Consider the following 22,327-nt stretch of genomic DNA (forward strand, 5'->3'; position numbering starts at 1 on the left):
AAGCACGTAGTGTTCACCGCATGTGTTTCCCGGTTAAGATTATGGTTGCATAAGCTGCAGTTGACGGGAAGCGTCAACTGTAGCAAACTTAGCAGGCGGTCACGTCACTACACTTTCATACGTTTAAGTAGAACCCGCCTAGCAATTGATTTTATTTATGTTGCGATAGCGCTATGGGAAGGCCGCACATAGTTAGGGCTCCCGAAGAGCAGTGTGATCACGATGAGCGGCGACGGCAACAGCAACGTCAATATGCAGAACGGCGTCGTGCTCAGGCTAGGCAGGCAGACGCAGCTGTTCCTGCCCAAAGCAAGCCACGCGCAGTTAGGACGCCTTTTACACTGTGCCTTTTAGTTCGGTACAGCGCATATAATTGTCTTGTTGGGAATAATTTAATGTAGTGCGTTGCTCATTCATTCAAGGCTACGTCACAATGGTCTATAGGATCAGGTGATGCCACAGCTTCGCTGGCCAACCACCTTCACAGCAAGGATTGGAGCCCAATTTTTTGACATTTCGACGGCGCTGCAGAAGCGTAGGCATGCATTGTCATTTGCGTAAGAATTTTATTTCTCTCAATACAGTGCCGTCCCAAGTGGAATCTATAAATAAAGCAGCTCAGTCAAACGTACCTAACCGAATAAAGAACCTTCCTGTTCAAAATTGGTGATAAATACAATATTTTATGCCAGCGTCGTTTTGTTGTTCAGTTTTCTTCCGTCATGCCTTTTTGTTTTTTTGTCATGTCAGTTCGTTGCACATTTGCTAACGTTGCCCATCTCCTGTCTTGCACAGTTAACGAAAAGAAAAAGCTACTTCGATAAAAGTTTCCCTCAAGAGATGTGGCCATTTTAAACAAGTTCTCTTTAAAAAAAAAACGCAGAAGACTGCTGTAACTGCTTTCCTCTGAAAGCAGCAAAAACGAGGCTTGGGTAATTTTATTTCGTAGGCAGAAGGTATCTCACTAGTTATGCCACACCACCGCTGGGGCTTCAAAATATTTGGAATTTCGAAGCATGCTGGCGGTCGAAGCTGGCTAAACTGCGAAAAAGAAGGTAGTGCGCAGTGCCTGTGTTCTTGCTTGCTCTGTTATTGCTTCCTCAGAGTTTCACACAGTTTCTTGAGTACATGACGACAGCCACTTGGAGAAGTTGCGCAACGGACTATGTTCAGTTCACGCCAACGTTTGTTCACTGAATCGTAAGCACGCACGCGTTCATAGCCCCAAGCCTTATCATTAAGACACACATGGAACTCTGATACAGCGAGTGAATCTTCCAGAAGGAGTTTCGGGTCTTTAGAAAGAAACAGAGAAGAAAATGAAAGGTTGTCATCTCTCTCTAACGCACGCACGCACGCACGCGCACGCACGCACGCACGCGCACACACACACGCACGCACGCACGCACACACACACACACACACACACACACACACACACACACACACACACACACACACACACACACACACACACACACACACACACACACACACACACACACACACACACACACACACACACGCACACGCACGCACGCACGCACACACACACACACTAACACGCACGCACGCAAACGCACGCACGCACGCACACACACACACACACACACACACACACACACACACACACACACACACACACACACACACTGACCACGCGCGCGTGTGTGGGCAGGGTACGCAAATTACAGACCCACGTTACTACACTCTAAATTAATAGGTTGTGCAATAATGTTCCTACAGTAGCTATAATATTAGGCCCGTTACTCTGACTCTTTCGTGCTAGTTTGTCGTGAGGCACTTGGATCCGATGTATTATATGAAAATACTGGGGATTAAGCTAATTGACTGCAAGTCGTAATGACTTTAATTCTCCAGAAAAGTAGCCTATCGCGCGATATAAGCGTGCCATCACTTTTTGTGTCAAGTTAATAGAAATGAACATAAATGAAATGATTTCCTGACAAAGCAACACTCATGAGTGATCCTTGGGTGTGGCGCGCTAGTGACCAGTATGTGCTCTCAGACCATAAAAAGTCCCTCCATTAGTTGACACGAGCTATTAAAGCATTTATTGAAGCACGACAGTGCCATCGATTGCTTCTTGTGACATAAGAATAATTGATTACACGATTAGATGCTTTATGCATTTTTTTCTAGATTATGTACTTGCAAGACTCATTAAATGAAGTTCCTTGATGAAATAAAACTGTAATACACATAACCGACGAAATATACGTGTTTACTGACACGTTCTTATCTGTCGTCGTGCTAACGACATTTTTTTTCGCAATAATTACAGGGGGAAAAAATAAGAAAACGGCGCGAGTACCAGACCGAATTTTCCTTTAAGAGCAACTAGTAAGGTTCAGTGCAAAATTGGTAGCTAATAAAATAATAGACGGAAAGTGCCAAAATTGAGAGTAACTCTAGCAGAAACGCAATCGCGTGCTGGCTACTAATGAGAGCGAACGACAACAGCAGAAGCTAGAGGACAGATAAAGGTCTCTAAATATGGAAGAAATGACCAAAACAGAGGTGAAGAAACCGAAGAATTGGGTTACTAGAAAGATTGCTTTCAACGATAATTTCTCGGCAGTCCGCACTGTAGTAGAAGTAGCCGGCGAGGAATGCCGCCGCGGCGTGTATCGGCAATTAATGAGCCGCGAGAAAATTAATTAGTCGGGAGGCGCTGAGCGCGCGCGCGCGCGCCACGCGCACCATATTTTTCCATACTTATCATTATGCTATAGGACCCAGTTTCGGGTGAAGTAAAAAAAAGAAAATATTCCTTCTAGAAAACGCTACGTGAAACGGGTTTTAGAGAAATGAGGGTGAAAGAGAGAGAACACTTAAAAAGAAAACTGTGGTCGTTAAATGCAGCCCTGAACTTCAGTCGCGCGAGCGCTCCCTGTAGACTGGCCAGAAATATGGCAGTCCTATCTTTTTGACAAAAATGAAGACAGATGGAAGAATGATGGGGAGCAGACTGGCGCAAAGCCGATGGTGGCACGGCGCTGGTGAACAGATGGTCATGTCGAGTCATTTCATGTCGTCGATTGCGACATAGTCGTGTATCTCGCAGAGTAGGCTCAGGAAGCAGCAGAAAGACGAGTACCTGCAGAGAAATCGCCGTGCAGTGCGAGTGAAATATTCGTGGCCCGTATTCACAAAAAATTTCTTACTTTAGAACGTCTTGTGCGCGAGGTGTGTAGAACAAGTCTGTGTCTAGAGAAATAATTTTTGTGCATTAATGGTATTCGAGTGTTATGTTTGGTTAGCGAACGCGTGTCTTATGTGCTCGTAAGCCTGGCTGGTCGCACAAGGATGTGTGAGAATAAAAAGTATTTTTCTCCCGAATGCTAAAAAAGTTATCAGTGGAGCTGAGTTGACGATCTATAGCACCTCTTAGGTGAGCGGGTTGGATGAACCTAAAGTACTCACCATGTTGACACACATCTTCACGGTACCTTGCTCAAGAAGTCCGGTCACAGTTGTACCCGACTAGGTCGCGATCCAGATAAGGAACTGCGTTGAGCTGGCTCCAGGTTCCAAGCTGACTGGCTCTTCACCGTCAAACTGGTAACTCTTGACTTATGCGCGTCCATCATGGTGTCGGCCGGTGCCAATCTGGACCCCCCTCAGCTTCAGGCTGTAACGGCTGCGCCAAAATTGTAAGGAAATAATAATGAGACGGTCCGTTTAGTCCGCCATTTTAATGGACTTCTTATTCTGTGCACGCCCCCCAGTATCGGTCGTTTGTTTCTTATCTTCAGGGAGGTTCCACTTCAGGCACTTCACATGATAGCTGTACGTAACTTCAGCGATGCTCAAAAAAAAAAAAAAAAAAAAAGCAGCAGGCAGAATTTACGTGGATGAACCCATTCTAGTAGTTTTATTTGTAGCCATGCAATATTTTTACGTGACAACGAGTCCAATATGCGCGTAAATAACTCGCCTTATCTTTACTCACTTTTGTAGTGCATCAATCTGTAGGAGCTGTGAATATTTGTTTAAATTTGAAACGAGGTTGCTTGCACCATGCCACTTACAACTTTAACTTCGTGCTTGTTCGCAGTCAAAAAAGGTAACCCCCTTGAATAAACGAAAATTCGTTACACTGGACAGCTTGTGCTCAATGAAAACGCTGCTGGAAACGAACGCCATTCCTTGTTCTAATGCACGGGACTCTACAGAGTTACAGAGCTTCGATTATGTGGAAGCTAGGCGTACGTTCTTGTCAGCCAAAGCTTCAACATGAACCAGGAAGCCCCTGCTGTGTGATTACGACTTGAATTTATAAGGTTCCTAATAGGACCACGCTGGTGCTTTAAGCGTCGCTAAATACCACCGTAATCGACGCACAGTCGCTTCGATAGAACTTCGGTTCAGAAGAAGCAAGGCCTATATTCAGATGCTCGATTATAGGTTGGTAGGCTAGAGAGGTTAGTACGCTGGAGAGGCGCTCACGCTAGCGCAGTTCGTAAGAGGCACCAGGTAATTACTATTGTGAACAAATATAGCAAGACACCAGCACACCAATCCACTGGGCTCCGCTATCCACTCGCGGCGCCCGACGTGCGTCGCGGGTAGTCCTGAAGTGCAGATACCATGCACCCGCCCTGGTGTAAGTTTGGGCTGTGCTGCGCACGATTAGTTTGAAGTTTTATTGGACACCTGTTCGCGCGCCGGGGCTCTGTGTAAAATTTCTGCATAGATATCTCGGCTCCTGCACAGTTTTGCAAAGAACTTCGGCAGTTAACTACCACGTCACAATTGCCAGCTCAGCTACTGACCGCCGCCGCCGCACTACAGAAATCGTTCACGTTTGTCGCCTGAAACCGTGCATTCGCCGTACCTACCCTTTCTAGCTTGCGGTCTTGCTGACCGCTTTCCTGAAGTGTGTGTGTGTGGGGGGGGGGGGGGGGGGAGTTAGTGTGAGCGCTATTTGTGCATATCGTCGTCGTCATCTGTACATACGACTCATCATCTCGTGTGAGCGCTATTTGTGCATATCGTCGTCGTCATTTGTACATACGACTCATCATCATCTTTTGGCTCGTGTGGTGCTTCGGCTCAGTCTCGGGTGGCTGCTCTGAAATAAAGGCATCGCATCGGTCGACGTCTCACAATATGTCCACATGCGAGCTTGCACCGTTACGTTCAGTAAGCGCACACACGTATTGGTAGGCGTTCGCCGTAGTTGCCGGCGGATCGCCCGCGGACCTAATCTACGGTTCATGCACGGAGTCGTCACTCCAACCCGTGCACGTGATCTCATGCGCGATCGCCGATGTGGTCTACTGCTACAAACATTTTAAGGATGAACTTGCCGCAACGGCATGCCACACCCACCGGCTAGCCCGAACCAGAAACCGTTTCGCCAGAGTCGGCGACCAATGTGTTTGTTTGGTGCCAAGTGTGGGGTACGGTGATGATGGTAATGGCTTCGTGATCATGATGATGATGATGATTTAATGGCATCCCCTTTGAAACGGGGCGGTGACAAATAGTCACCTAGCCTGCTTGATTTAATCAGGTATGCTATACATGTTTTTTTATCTAGCATTTTTGTATACATCCCATTGTTTTTTCCTCAAAATCTACCTTGTACCGCTACCTATGATTGTAAGAGATCAGGTCGTATCAATCTCTTGCCTGCTTTTTTTTCCACCATACTCTAATCCACTCTTGCTTATCTCGACTGCTGACCGGTTGATGCTTCCATCCACTTTAAACCGAAGCGCTTCATGGAAGGTGTACGATTACCTACGGTTCTCATTGTGGGAATCCCTTCGCATTCCATTAGGATGGGCTGAGTGGTCTCCGGATATGTGCTGCAGCATACACATGCCTCATCTAGTTCCGAATATTTGCTCCGTTATGTTTTGGTCCTTAGGCAACCGTCTCGAGCCTCAAATAGCAAGGCACTGCCCTTTGTGTTATCGTACAGATTTTCCCTTCTAATTTCTTTCTTCTCATTCTTGTGAATATCCATGGTCCTTTTTGTTTCCATTCTTTGCATCCGATTCGCTGTCTCTATTTCTTTCACTTTCTTTCTGATGACTCTTGGTTGTCTATTTACAGTTTCAATTAACCTGTACTAAGTTTCCAACTTTCTTGACCTCTTCCTCCATTCTGTGTCCATGCTTTTTTACGTACAGATACTTGTGCACTTTAGCCGCCCATTTATTTTCATCCATGTTCCTGAGTCTCTTTTCAAAACTAATTTTGCTCTGTGTTTCTCTCACTTCAAAACCCATGTCACCCTGCACTGCCTCATTTGTGGTCACAAGGACAACTTGTGCCATCTAGTAGCGGTTTACGGCAATGAACCAGCGTGCGGCGGGTATGCGCGTGATGCTTAGCGAAACATTTTCCAGGTTTGCACACTTCATAATGAGGGTGTGGGCCTTACATGAAGACGGGTCTTACACGAGTAAATAAGGTAATTCTCCAGTCCCATCTACTCCGTTCAATCGCGGTACGCATACTAGGAGCGTATAGCAACCCCTTTGCGGTCTAATATATAGGACGAGTAATGTGTGTAGGAAACAACGGCTTAAACCGCCACAGTTACGTGAGAACCAACTATGAACGCCTGTCAGCACACTTATTACGCATCTCAGTGGTCGTACTGTGACCCCAGGCGACGCCTGTGCTTGTGCATATTTAAGAACAGCGTACGTACAAGGCCCCGCGACAGTGCTCCTATCAAATGCTTGACGGCATGGTACATATACTGCGGCGAAGCTGACTAAAGGAAATCGATTATTACCGAAAGCCCTTGCCCAACAGTCCTAGTGAAGGTGAGAGGTCAATAAGACTGAGTTATTTCCATAGAAAAAGGTTGGTGAATTGCTCCTGTATTCGTTCACTTGCAGCGCGCGTAAGAAACGTGGGGTAATGGCGCTCAAGCCAGCCTCCCGTAGTACGATTATGTACTTTACAACCCCTTTGTTTTTAATTAAAAAGAAGCCCGCCGGGCTGGCGTAGTGGCTTTGGTGCTGCGCTGCTAAGCCCGAGGTCGCGGAATCAAATCTCAGCCGTGCCGACCGCATGTCGATGGGGGCGAAATGCAAAAATACCCGTGTAACATGCATTTTGTGCACGTTAAAATACCCCAGGTAGTCAAAATTAATCCGGAGTCCCCCGCTACGGGGTGCGTCATAATCAGATGGTGGATTTGGCACGTAAACAGTCAGAGTTTAATTAATTAAAAAGAAGAAAGGAGACACGTCGGGAAAGATAGTTTGCAACAACGAATTCGATATATATAGAAGCGATCCACGAACTTCACTCATAAATGTCACTCGGAAAGAGAAATATGTAGCAACTACGTTATAGCATAACAAGCTAAGTCAGAATGCAAGCTGCGCACTGAATATATTGTAAAACTTTCACCGAACTCAAATGTGAGCGAAGACAACATTCTCACAGCCGTACTGTAAAGAAGAGGAAAGTGTGAATTGGGAACAGGAAGAGCACGAAGAGAAGACGACGACATTGTTCAGTTTGAATTTTATTCTGATAATAGGGTTGTCTTACAGTAGAGGTTAGGGTAGACATCCTGCGCGGCCATTCCCCCAGTCATTCACTGTCCACTCAGAGCATTAGCGTCACATGCGGGTGACAAGCTGTTCAAGGTGCTAGCCAGTGGCCTCAAGTAGTCTGGCACTATCACCTATTTAGGACAGTGAGAAAAAAATTAAAGGAAGAATAATAAATAAAGGTAAAGGCGGGACTCAGAAATTACAGGTTTCCGCCAACAAATCTCTCATAACTCCGCGATTTAGCCCTGATAACGTGGAACTGTTCCTAGAACGTTGCAAGCGAAGAAAGTGCAGCGCCATAATTTATCCGCCATCTTCGGAAGAAAGAAAGTGAGAGACCTGTCCCATACCCGGGAGCAGAAAACAATAAGAGGCGCTTATTGAAGTAATACCATGATGCGTTGCTGCTAGTGGTCGCCCTGACGAAGCTCCCTGTAGCGCTGCAACCATGTACTTAACGGCAGTCATCGGCTTCTTTATATGTCTAGCGGCAACAGTTCCTCTTTATTCCGTCGTGATCATCATCGTATTTATCTCTGCTGTGTTCCCTCCCACACATAGCAGGCAACGTATAACATATGGCAAAAAAAGAAAAAGTAAAGTAAGGAAGGTTAAAGTAAAGATAGATAAAGTCTTGTCGGTAACGCGCAGCTCGCCTTCACGTTCCAGCGATCAGTTGTAAGCCGGCTGAGGATTGTTTGTGGCATTTACTCGGTATAGCGTGTACTTTATCATCGGCTGTGCTGAAGACCCAAAAGGTGGCTATAGTACACAGCACTAGTGAGAACAGAGCAAGATCTTTAAGTGCGTTTTCGATACTGCGCCTGCTGCACTTACTGTTTGCCATGTTCTGTGCCATTTGTCTACACCCCAAAAGAATGAGATTTAATAGGATTTAATTGGCGCTGCCGAAATATCCGGAGCTTCAGCTTAAGGTGACGGCAGCGCCATCGCAATTTCAGCGTTTTTTGTATCATCCTCAGCGATTGCCAAGGCATCCGCTGGACCCACTCGCACATTATAGTACTCTGGCGACGTTCTGTTGTGATTACGTCATATCCGCTAACCGCAAGAGGCACGCGTCGTCTGATTAGGTGCTATTTAAAGTTGCTAATAAAAACACCGCCCAAGCACTCCGTACAGATGGTTGACCAGCGAAGCTGAAACGTGCGGCCCCGGTGTTTAGCAGTGGGTTAATCCCGACGCTGTATTGAAGCGTTTCTCAACTATTGGCTACATGTTTGTGTCTCTAGTGGAACACAAGCGCCAATGGCGGGCGGATGCGGCTAACCGCGACGCCGAGCTAACTCGAGATATCGAACGCCTGCGACAACGGCGAGCCGAAGAGGTGGCGTTGCGGGCAGAGAAGCGTCAACGCGGCAATGGCGGGAACGCGTTCGCCGGGGCCAACGCCCGCTTTCGGCGGGAGTTTCTCTCGAGCGGCACTTTGGCTTCGGCTGCGACGAAACGTCCACGTTGAAATCGCCAAGTAGAATGCAAGCGCCAATAGCGGGCGGATGCTGCTAACCACGACGCGCGCTAACTCGAGAGACCAAACGCATGCGACAACTGCGAGCCAAGGAACCGGTGTTGCGGGCAGAGCAGGTACGACGCAGAGAACGACGTCACTAGCCAACGTTACTAGATTACCTCTTGGAAGAGGTAACCTAGTAACGCTGGTCGCTAACGGCGCTGCCAATGGCGCGCGCGCGCTTGGGTGCGACGTAGAGAACGACGTAACTGACGGCGCAGCCAATGGAGACGTTTTTCGAAACATGGGACGAATGGTTTTTCGTTTCGCCTAGCCTATACAGCTTTCGCTGCAAAAAAAAAAAAAAAAAAGAAGAAAAAGAAAGAAAGAGATAAAAGAATGCAACTGCAGCTTTACGAAGATTGCTTCTGTGGTATATATACTTCTGTTTCTGTAGTATATGTATATACTCGTTGTCACCTTATACTTGGGAGCCGGATAGTTGCGTACATGCGGGAGCCGGATAGTTGCGTACATGCGCTACTCTCGATGGAGGAGAGACATGACTGGCAGCACAGCAAACGAGGATTTAATATGTACAAGGACGGTAAAGGCGCAAGGCACACTAAACTCAAACCATAACAGAACCAAAATGCTTACTGAATAGAAAATGCGAAACTCTGACTAAATACAAAACTACCAGAAAATCTATTTTGGTCTCGGAGCCTAACTTCGTCTTAGAGTCTCTACGTCAGTCTTAGCGCTGACTCGTCAAAGTCTGGCCACCCTGGATTCGGCCTAACTGCGTCGCAATAGAGAAGTGCGGGTTCTTACGGACCGTCGGTTTGAAGTTCTTGTTGAGTCCACGTCGGGCTCGTCCGAAGCGTTGCGGGTGCCGTAAGTTCCGACGCCTCGCGGTTCCGTTGACCTGACCGAGTGCGTGGCTGGTGCCCCGGTAGCCGCCGCTGACGTGTCACTTGCCGGGTTAGGCTTCGCGAAGTGTTCTTCGCCTTACGTCGATCGGCATGGCTGACCCGGTGTCACGGTGATTATCGGTTGAACGGGCTTGGCCGAGGAAGGGGGATTCTCGAGAAGAGACCGGAACCACCGTGAGCAGCAGCGGGCGCTCCCAGGAGCTTCGTCCGGACGCCTCCGAGGAGTACAGCTACACCTGGGCCTTGCCAGCTTCACGAGCTTCGTGGCCGGGCCCTTCGCTCTCCCATCGTCAGAGCATGGCTGCCGAAGCGACCTTCCAGCTCAGAGAGCCACGTCGATAAGGCTGCTTCGCCTCGCTTCTGCTTCGACCACACCTCGGCTCGCGATCTTCGAGCGCTCGCGCCGTTCGGAACGCTCCGCGATCTTCGTCGTCTTCTTTTTCGTATACCGCCGACGTCCGACTCATGACACTCGTACTTCTCATATATTACCAATTTAGCCAAAGTGAAATGTCGTTGCAGTTGACATTTAATATGGAAAGCTGCCGTAAATGCCGTGCTGAGTAAAAGAAAGGAGGAAAGCGAGGTACATTGGGGGGTTAACAGTCCAGGAGTCGAGAAGGAAATAACATAGTTGCTATAAAAAGTGTTCGCACAGGTGAACAAAGAGATGGAAAGATATCACTGGATTGCATGCGTAACATGACTGCTTCCTTCTTGAAGTCACGCCTGTTCCAAATACGAAAAGAACACCGCATATCCACGGGGTTAATGATGATGAGTGGGCGAAGCTCCGGAGGGAATCATCGGTAAACCGTGAATCTTCCGTGTAATTCGCCCAGTCTCGCCGCACTAAATCGAACGATTGACTTCCACCAATGACACGCGCCATATGTGACGTCATTCCTATTTTATAACAGCGCCCTTCATTATAATTGCACCATCTCCCGCTTAAGGGGACGCTATAGCACAAACGTGTTAGAAACGTGCAGTACTCTCTAGTAAGGGGGAGAGGCCACAGCGTCTTACGCAGCCATTTACACATGGCGGAACGTGTACCGCGTTTGCCGACGCCATCACATGACTGCTGAGAGAGTATAACCCCCGTATATTCATAAACGCTCCTCGACTTGAACTTGACTTGCCACCGCCTTCAACGCCTTTCGAACGCGCTGCCCAAGGCGGTGGCAAGTCAAGTTCAAGTCGAGGAGCGTTTATGAATACGGGGGTAAGGCGGAGAGGCCACAGCCTCTTACACCAGCTTCTTACACGGGCCGTAACGCGCTAGCACAAACGCGTTAGAAACGCGCAGTCTTTCGTTAATGTTGGGTATTTATTTCATCGTGGTGCGTGTGTCCATGTGCGCTTCGTGGCGTAGTGGTTAGCGCCGCGCGTTCGGAAGCGAGGGGTTCGATTCCGTGCTACGGACACAACTTTCGGAATAAAAGTAGACGTGGCTACCTACTGCGACGACTACTACTACTACTGCATACTACAGAGGAGGGACAGACCCACACCCTAAGGAGCTTCGCCCCTTAAAGAGATCGTTATCACCATTTGCTTGTAGGCGTCGTCCGTTCAAGACAAATCAACAGCCCCCCCCCCCCCCCCCCAAAAAAAAAAAAAAAAAAAAGAGAAAGAAAAAAAAAAAGACAGTTTTGCGACCTTGCAGAATTACACCAAATTTCCAGTGGTGTTTCTTGGGAGCATGTGCATTAGTAATTTCAATGGCATTCCTTGAATTAAACCGCACACTTTCAAATGCTATCCGCATATGATTCATCACATGGACCTCATGCAAATCTGAACTCCAGTGTCACATTTTATTCTCTAAGGCCACCGGGAAAACATACGCACCAGGCTCGTATACCACTGCATTACCCCCTGCGTGTTGGAGCGTGTGGAATTGAACTTCGCGCTAATGTCAAATAACGCGCCCCTAATTTCCAGCAAATATAGAGTTGGATAACGCGCACACTCTCGTTTCTCTGATTACGGCAGCCAAAGAGTATCCGCGCTTTATATAACGCCTACATTTATCTCGAATGCACATCGTCCATAATTGTTTACCCGTTTTGACCAAATTTGATCTCGTTGGTAGTTACGGTATCCAAGGTCAGTGGGCTAAATTCTATGCTGTTCATAAAACACACTTAAAACACATCGGGGCCCTTGCATTCGTAATTTACTGCAAAGACCATAGTTAGCCTACGCCTTTTGACCTTAGCCTAAACATCACCGATATCCTGCTCCCATTTTTATCATCTATAAACAAGGTACAGTCAAACACAAAAGTTAACGGACCACGGGATCTCAGAAAACGTTCAATTCCCGAGTAGCCTGTAGCAGTAGCCAGTAAAACTGTATACGACAATGTGGCTAGCATGTTCTAGTTGAGGCCCGAAATGTAGCAAAAAGTGAGGTTGGTGGTCGTCGAATCCAATGGCGACATAATGCGTTTGGTTGATTTTGTATATACGTAATCAAATCTTCCATATCTTCTATCGTATCCAAATCAACCGGATTACCGGATGACTGGAAGATAGCCAGAGTTGTGCCCATACACAAGAAAGGTGATCGGGCTTTATTGCAAAATTACCGTCCAATATCGCTTACATCATCATGCTGTAAGCTAATTGAACACATTATTGCCAATCAGATAAATGAATTTTTAGCCGAACACTCAGTCCTCTCTAATTACCAACATGGGTTTAGAAAAGGCTACTCAACAACTACACAATTAGTTACAGCAATACATTCACTTGCTTCGTGCCTTGATAAGAACGGTCAGATCGATACAATATTTCTAGATTTCACCAAAGCTTTTGATAGAGTTCCACATGACAAACTAATCCTAAAGCTCAGGCGCATTAAACTACCGGAAATTTTAGTTATATGGATAACGCACTATTTAACCAATCGCTATCAATTCGTAGCCATTATTGAGCTGCAATCAGGCGATCTTCCGGTTGGCTCCGGGGTCCACCAAGGGAGTGTGCTGGGACCATTACTGTTTTTACTGTATATAAATGATATAACCACTGTAATTGATCCTGACGTGCAAATCAGATTGTTTGCGGATGATTGTGTGCTTTTTTAAGAAATAACCTCATCTACCGATCAGAACCATCTTAATACCGCTCTTGCTAACATTTTTGAATGGTGTGAAACATGGCATATGACACTTAATACTGATAAAACCGTCTTTCTTCGCTTCTCTCGGCAAAAAACTCCGCTCTCTTTTGCGTACACGTTAGGCACGGCACCGTTGAGGGAACAGACTAAATATAAGTACTTAGGCGTTACATTTACTGATACTTTAACTTGGAATTTACATATAGATAACATTTGCTCTTCTGCGTTCCGTAAATTATATTTTTTAAGACATAAGCTTAAAAACTCACCCCCGAGTGTAAAATTACTTGCGTACAATTAAATAATTAGACCTAAACTTGAATATGCATGCGTGGTTTGGGACCCGTTTTCTAAACACAATATTTCCCGCCTCGAAAAGGTACAAAGGAAGGCTGTACGGTTTATTTACTCGAAATTTTCCCCGCATGACTCACCCTCTGAAATAATGCAGGCTAATGGAATTCAATGTCTCGAACAAAGAAGGAATGCTTTACGTTTACAATTTATTTTCTTGCTGCGGAATTGGCACCTAGCAATCAATCCATCACCCTATCTATCATCTTCTACATCAAGGCATACTCGCCACCATCATCCTACTTCGCCGACACCCTACTTTGCACGAACAGATTTATTCAAGTTTTCATTTTTTCCTCGCACTATAACTGATTGGAATGATTCTTTATTGCCTTTCGCCTCAATTTGATGTTTTTGAAACGTTATTAACTCTGTTGTATTTGCCTTGTTTACCTTTTTACTCACCCTGCTTGGGCCTGTACAAGGTTGGCAGTATTGAATAAATAAATAAAATAAATAAATAAATATGTGCCCTCAGTAAGGACTTGATATCTATAACGTGTCCCAGTAGGCTATTAGCGAGCCTGTAAAATGCTAAGTGTCGGGCCAGTCTTTCTAGAAAGTACTACTACGTTCCAAAATCGTGCGTCATCTCATATTGCGAGCGCGTTCTTGCACGAGAGCAGAAACTTGATAACGAAGCCGCGTAGCGCGAGCAAATGAAACTCGCGTTGCATTATGAAGGTCGAAGATTGCGTAGAAGCCTGTTAAAACAATTGATTGTTACTGGGTGCTCAGTGTAGGAGTCTATTATATTACGCTATAAATGTGCGCATGATGTATGTCCCTTTCTGTGCTTCAAGTTCAGCCTGCCTCTTGGACTCTAAGAGAGGAATAGTGAGAGAGAAAAATGTGAAGGGAGAGGCAGGGTGGTTAACCGGAAGTGAGACTTCTGGTTTGCTGCTCTATACAGTGTGCAATGGTTAAGTAGGCAAAGACGGGAAGAATAGCGGAGAAAGATTGCAAGCACGAAAAAAAAAAACATAAAAAGAACAGGAGGAGGTAGGGAACACTAGCGAGTAGGTTACTAGAAAGTTGAATAGCGCCGTTACCTACATCTGTTTTTGTGACTGTATAGACCGGCACTCCTGGGATAGGTGCGTGTTCAGATCTGTAGGCTTGATGACAAATTCACGGCAAATTTTCGACCATGCGAAGGTGAACAGAGACAGATAGTGGTTGGATTCGCGCCGTTTTCTGGGGACCCCAATGTTGGAGGTCACGTTATCAAGCACACGCAAGTCGTGGGGGGGGGGGGGGGGGGGGGGGGGGGGGGCAAAGGAGGGGAGTGGGCATCTCCGTTGCAGTCTGGTCAGTCTGGCCGTTGCAGTCCAGGCCATGTCACCGCATGGCTGTCCGCGCAGCAGAGGGCGTACGCAGCCCGTGCTCCCTATTTTGGAGGTAATCTCCGGCGAGTGCAATGTTTAGGGGAGACGCAATGGCGAGTGGCTACATGTGCGCTCTCTTCGAGCGCACCTAGTGGTGGAGTCCGCGTAATCTCAAGTTTCGCAGCCGCGTTCAAGTGAGAAACACTACGAAGCCTTCGTCTCCTGTCTTTTCGCTCTTCACCAGTACAACGTTGTGACAGCAAGGGTTCCCAGGGATCGAGTGAGATCTGTTTGCGTTTGTCTGTGCGTGAGCGACCCTATGGTTGTTAATTTAGCTAGTAAGCGAATGTTTACTGCAGTTTATGCAGCTGATAAAAGTACGAACCTTATTTCGTGTAGCTGTCTAATACTTTGCTATCGCTATCATACTTTGCCTTTCGGGCGAAAGGGCGACTTTTTCCCCCGCTTTGCTTTAGTGGAGAGTGGCCCCCTCAAGGGGTGAACCACTTTATGCCTACGAGCATCAGGGATATTAGAAAGACAGCAGAAGAAACAGTCTACAAGCAAAAAGAGGGTGATAGAAGATGCTGATGGAAGGCACGTGCATATCAACGAAAGATTTCGGCAAGCGCTAATGATCTCTCAGAGGCCACAAGCAATCGCTAAAAAAAATAAAGAACAGCGCTTAGCATGCAGGAAATAATAACAAGGGCAGGAAATGATTGCAGTTCTGCTTGTGTGAGCGAGGCACCAAATTTACGCAGGATACCTTGATAGGAAATGAAGCGAGAAAGTAATCTACGGCGATTAACGTGACGAGTTAGGCTGCCTAATGAATGTCCTATGGTAGCGGTCTTGCGCACGCGAGGTGTTCCGGGACCTTGGTATATACGACTCTTAGACGAGGCTGTTTTTTGCATCCACAAACTGGAGCTCTGACCTCGTTATCCTTTGAGCGGTAATTCCGAGGCTTCGTCGTCTGCTAGCAATGGTAAAAACACACCTACGTTACGCGTGAGTGTGATATGTGGCGATGCATCCTTAGTCAGAGTGAAGCAAGGAAATTGAATCCGCGATGGAGGACTGAAACGGAATGTAGAGAACCCCACTGGCAGTCCGACTTAGCTGCTTGAGTTACCATTCGCTCACTCGCTCAACTGATATACAGGTGAAACAATCTACCGCAATACACAAGTCTACATATCGCATCATGGCGTCGGATAGCAACGAACTGTGACGCTTACCTCAAAGGAAATTGCTATATTTTGTGCCCAGCCTGAGGCTGGAAAGAACAAGAATCGCGGCATGTGGCTCGCGATACCTGGTACAAGAAACATACCTAGGGTAACTGTAGATAGCAAGGACATGTCAAGAGAGAGAACGGCGAAAACTCAATTTCTTCTATGACAGTTTATTTCTTTTCAAGCGAACTTACTAAAAATACTGATGACTTGAGCCACGAAAGAAACTCAAGACTATTTTATTGCAGGCCCTCTGAATAGAACGTTATGAATAGAGAGTGTTGTTGTACTAAGAAAATCACGGGAAAGGCGCAGCAGGAGACGCCGGCAGTCTACACTTCACATCTTCGCGCTGTACCAGTGCTGGGTAATGGAAAACTTCTGTTGGCAGAAAGGACCTCTTTCTGTATTCACGTGCTGCATTCTAAGAGAGTTCCCTGAGCACAGAGTGTGGCCGGAACCAAAGGCGTCGTTCAAAGAAAGGTCGTCATCCATCAAGACTGTGTCAGAACCCGTGCATGCACTTTATTTACGAAAGGCAAGCAAGGAAGAGAAAAATCACAGGAATATCAAAGAACAGGCTCGCCAAGAAGGCGCGCTGCTCGCACCTCTTGGTCGCATAATTGCATCGAGAAGCATCGAAGCTTTTTCTACAAATGCAGGTTTTCTGGGTACTCGATGAGCACTCGTGAACAATTGTGCTGGTAAGTGTGAATAGGCGCGACTTCTAGTGGCTACATGTAAGCGGGAACTAGATGACGCTTGCGTCATTTTGTTCTTGCAAGCGCTGTATAATGCAAGCACTGTATAATGCAAGCGCTGTATACCTTTAGTTAGTTTCTGCGCTTTATTTATTTCGTTCGTGTCTTATTTCTCAATATTTCTTGTGCAGTTTTTATTCTAATGAAGGCAGTCATTGCGTCCCTATATAATGTCGTTGCGAGCCAAATCCTTGCTACGCCATTACGGTAGTTTTTTTTTGTGGTATATTAATAGTTGCAAGAATGACGCAGAAGTCTGGTATCCGGAGTAGTTGAGAGGGATTGTATGTCGGAATGGCGCACCGCGGTGCTGCTTCACTAACATTCGCCGACAGGGGAGTGACGCTGCTGAATACAGTCACACCTGTTGTACAAGTCACTGTCTTCACTCATTTGCCATATTTCAGCCGATACTGTATGTGCGCTATGGCGGGGATCAAAATCTGGAATGGTGTTCGAAAAGCAGTTCGTACGCTAGAGTGTCTCGTAGGAGCAGAAACTGGCAAGTCGCGATAGCCGAGATATAGGATCACAAAGGTGACCGGCCAATGACAGAAATGTGTTACAGTGAGAGCGCTTTGTGAATTCGCCTCCATGTTCCTCCCTACAGTCTTTGGCACACGTGTCATCAGCACGGGTCTCATTCAGCATTTGTGTTCCGGAGGAACATTTTAATTTGCGGTCAGAGTAGACGCAATTGCTATCTAGGCTTCTCTTCTCGCATCACTGCGAGCAGGCCTAGTTGGAATTTATTAATCGTGAAATTTTGTGCTAAACAAACGGGGACAAAGAAAGATACACAAGGACGAGAGTGTTCCTCGATCAGAGATTGAAGATTGTGACACTGAAGATTGTTGTGACTTCCGTTATAGTGTGTGTTATGATTGTTTATTATGCTATGTGGTATTTCTATGTGAAGGCGTCGACGACGACGACGACACCATTTCCTGCGTAAAATTATTCGGTAACCTTACAGACGGGAGGAGGCCTAGAAGTGATGAAGGACTTTTATTCTCATGTAGATGACTCCACGATCTATGAAATTATGAAAACATTCACCATCACTTCTCTCGCTGGTCATCTTGTCAATTTTCAACGGTTACCGAACATCATTAGTATCGTTGTAAATGAAGTGACAGACAGATTAGCTACTGAAGCACGCGCATTAAGTACCCTGACGCCTGTTACAATTTCCACATGACACGCCGTGGTTGCTCAGTGGCTTTGGTGTTACGCTGCTGAACACGAGGTCTCTGGATCAAAGGCGCATATCGAGGCAGGCGAAATGCAAAAAGGCCTGACCTCACGCTCGACACGCTCCCCCATTGTCTACACTTATGCGCAGTCTACATGCCTCACTTCTTGTGTCGCGTCAAAAGAAGAATGTCCCCTCTTGTATAGTTTCTTTCATACGTCCCACGCTTCAGGGGAGCATATTAGGATGAAATTCCCTCAATATGACCTACAAGGGGTTTCTTCAGCGTGAGCGGTGTAACATTTTTGACAGACCTGAAAAGCAGAGGTGTGCCGTGAGCGCCCGTTGCTTCATCTTTAACTTATTGATTACGAGGCCGCGTTGCCCCTTCTGGGATTACGTTGATATACAAATATTGATACTGTATGCATGTATATATGAAATGACCTGTGTGGACTAACTACTTCACTTCTGTGTTATGGTTTACCGTCCTAGGTACTGGACTCTGCTTTTGGTGCGGATGCCAGTAGAGACACCATTTATCTACTTCTTACCTAATAGTGTGTGCAGTGTTTGTCATATATTTTTATTGCTTTTAATTTTGTCGTTCCTTGCCTTGAATTGATTTCAATTGAATACTGTGGGTTTATGTTCCAAAACCACGATATGATTAGAAGGCATGGCGTATATAGTGGGGGACTCCGGATTAATTTTCACCACTTAGAGTTCATTACCGTTAACCTAAACCTACGTTTACGACTCCTTTCGCCTTTTGCCGGCATTGAAATTCGGCTTCTCCTGTGGGGGTCGAACCTGCGTCCTCGAACTCAGCATCGCAACGCCACAGTCTATTCCTGCCTGAGTAATGAATATGGTATTTTGTGATAGCCGGCTAGAACTAAGCCTACCTCCCCATTTTTCTGCGACTAATATAGAATTATATTCGATACTATAACCTCCCTGCGTTTCGGTATATCCCCACCCCACGTTCATTCTTGAAATAGTGGCGGCTTGTTATTAAATTGAAACGCTAAGCTAAACGAATAACGTCTAATTTATCTTAGCTGGTAAGCTAAGAACTGTGACTTCCCGAACGAAAGAGAAGGCGGTGCGCGCACATTTCTCGAAAGTGAGCACGCTTGTCGATTTCAAGAAGGACAAAAAAAAAAAACAAAAAAAAACACGTAGGATGCAGTCAACTGATTAATCTTAGGGGGCAGGAATTTCGTGGCCGCACAAAATTCTAAAAGAAAGAAACGTATCGCACGTGCGCCGGATAAGAACGCGACTTCTTGCTTCATGAATGTATCCGATGGAAGAGGCATCACGAACGCTATGAAGGAAAACGTTGCTCAAATAAAAGCGAGAAACAGGGACAATGGAGCACGTGCTTATATATGGCTGCTTTGCTTTCCACATTTACCTCTGCCTAGGAAGTAAGCGAAGTAAGAGAGAGAGAGAGAGAGAGAGACAGAAACGTTGTGAATCGAGGCCGAATAAGCTGGTTGCCATTGTTATCTGTCTTCCCTAGATTTCGGTGGACGGATGACAGTGAAAGCATGGCCATGTCCTGTTTCCCATTGCCAGAAGAGGAATGGGCTCTCAACGAGTTTACTTCCGCGTTTGTTCCACTTCTTTCTTTTCCTCTTACATGGGCGCTGTCTAGAAGCATATTTGAGTCTGAGCTCTGAAAGCGAGCAAGCACGGCGGACAAAAGAAATAAGGGAAGTTTATGCCCCCATACAGGCGATCGTAAATAATGGCGCAGAATTGGTCGCACTATAGTTTTCCTTTCGAAGGACTCAATCGCAACAGTAAGCGTTGGCCTATTTCGCGTTCTTTCTAACCACACCGGTTAATGTCATCCCCTTACCGACGTCACAATTGAAGGAAGACACAGAAACGTGCCATTAGAACCTGATTGAAGGAAACTCGAGCATGTTTAACTCGCACTGCGGAGCTCTTCACGTTGGACCGAGGACAATGCGCAAGATTTGCTGAAAAGCGCGTCTGTGCAGCCTTACCACTGTGAGAGCGCGAATTTGGGCAAAACATGTTTTGAGACACAGCTTGTGCATAATAAAACTGTGGTTTCAGTTTATGTAGAATGATAAAAATAAACAGCACATTTCTGTGTAGCTGTAAATGTCTTGTGAATCGAAGTACTTTCAGAATTTATAAAAAACTGAGAATGTAGGTAATAAAAAGCCTTGGAATCGGATCCTATTTGCATCAAACGAACTCAGTTATTGTACCACAGGCGCGTAACGGGAGAAAGAAATAACGGTGCCTGAAGTATGGTAATCGTCGAACACATTAGGCAGGACGATGGGAACGGTACAAGTAATTGTTACCCGTGAGTAAAAGAATCGTGTAAAGGAAAGATGCGCTGCTCGTTACTACTTGATGATATAAGTAATATGTTTCTTAGCAAATGATAAATTACCTTTAAAGCTCACTTACACAGAGGCAAACACAAAAGAAAAATGTGACCCAAATTACGCCTTTAGTTTCCAGCCTAATACATACAATGCAATAACAGAGGAGCATGACTCATACTGGCACTGATTTGAGTATGCATTTGCGAATAAATGTTATATTTCTTCGAGGGCTTAGCTGACGCCATTCGAACAGGTCAATGTCAATTAGCAGTAATCGCTCGCCATCATTATAAAACGCTGATGTACAAATATGAAATCATTGCGCCGTCTCAAAATTAATACTCTCTACATGGAGACCTTCAAGGTACCACACGGTCATGTAGTGTAGTATTGAAAATATTGCAGGTCTCTGAGTACCCCAGTGGTCTCATGAAGCTACCGGGTTGGCAGCCGAACGCTTCTCCAAAGGAACGAGGCAGGTGACGGAGCGGAACGTTGACGGCAAGATCAGGGGGCAACCTCTTCCACGTCTCGTACTGGCGGATCTGGTACGCGGCATCACTGTTCTCGCAATTGTCAAGCGCGAACCATACGAAGAAGAGCTGGTCGGAGGACAAGTCCGGCAACGTGCTCAGCCGAAAGCTCAACTTCCAAATGCGCTCAACGTGCAAGAGTTCGCGGAAAGTGACGAATGCGACGGCCACGGCGACCGTCTGCGCGAGCAACGCGTAGCGGGCGTCGTCGGGGTCCAAATCAAATTCAGCTCGTGTCTCACGCAGGACGGTGGCAAAGTCCCTGGACAAGCAGTTCAAAAGCTTGTGAAAGAGAGCTTGTGATCGACTCGTGTACTGCAGATTGTACGACGCGCCCAGTGACGTCGGCTCTTGCCAGAGCAGTGGTGTCAAGCTATGAAAGAAGCGTACGGCCATCCTGGAGAGATGGAAGGCAAAAAGCGTGGCGTTGCTAGGCACCGAACTGTTGATTATCCCCAGGGGTACGTAGATGGTCTGCTGGGCCCAGCTGTACCGGCTGCGTGTGTCGAAAGGTGATCCCGGCTCTCGAGGTGCTAAGTGGGCCTCGATCTGTCTCAGCTTCGTCCACATGGCGCGCTTCGAGAGGTCACGGTAGACGTGCACTACATCGCCCCCATAGTCGCTGATGCTACCATTGCACTCGTCAGCGCCCAGGGACCAGCCCGGAAAGAAGCGAGCCAGCTTGGTGTTGGCCAGCCTGAAGCGGATTATCATGTACGTGAGGTCGTCAACCCAGGAGAGTCGAGCCGAGTTTCGGAAAAAGCTGCTCTCTATCTGAGAAAGCCAGACGCGATCGTTCAGGTCATTTCCGGTGGCCAGGTGCACTTTAGCTTGAGCCTTGACGACGCAGACGGGAAGTGCCGCCTCCACAGCCCGAAGGCACATAATGTCTTGGTGGAGTGGCAAAGCGCGCACACGTCCTGTAGCTTCAACGCTGAATATCATCTTCAGGTTTTCGAAGCCGCTTGTAGGAAGAAAAGGGGCTATTCGAATAATTAATCGGAATCCCAAGTAGTTTATCAGGCTTGGTACGTCGTTGGATTTTACATGATTATCAAGCTGGGTTAGTATAAATTCAGGACTGCGTACAACTATTGTCGTCTGTGTGCTCAACCTGCCTTCGAAAACTTCCGAAATGAACGTATGAAAACCCTTGGGAATGTCGTGTAGTCTCGTTATATTGAAGCTGAATTCCTCTTCTGTTCGTTGCCTTTCGGAAAGGTCACGGAAAACAGTGTACACATCGTTGGCAATTTCTTGAGCGTTGTTTGGTGACGAAGAAAGCCCAAGGGCTTCTCGTATCGCGTCCTGGAACATAGCAACAATCATGCTGTAAGTTTCGTAATTCTTCAAAAATAACATTCGAGGTGGTTCTAGGACAACCAAGGGCTGCTTGTTTTGGTGCCTTCCTATGGAAATGCCGAGAAATGCATCGAT

This window comes from Dermacentor silvarum, chromosome 6 (assembly GCF_013339745.2).
Source record: "Dermacentor silvarum isolate Dsil-2018 chromosome 6, BIME_Dsil_1.4, whole genome shotgun sequence".
Lineage (NCBI taxonomy): Eukaryota > Metazoa > Arthropoda > Arachnida > Ixodida > Ixodidae > Dermacentor > Dermacentor silvarum.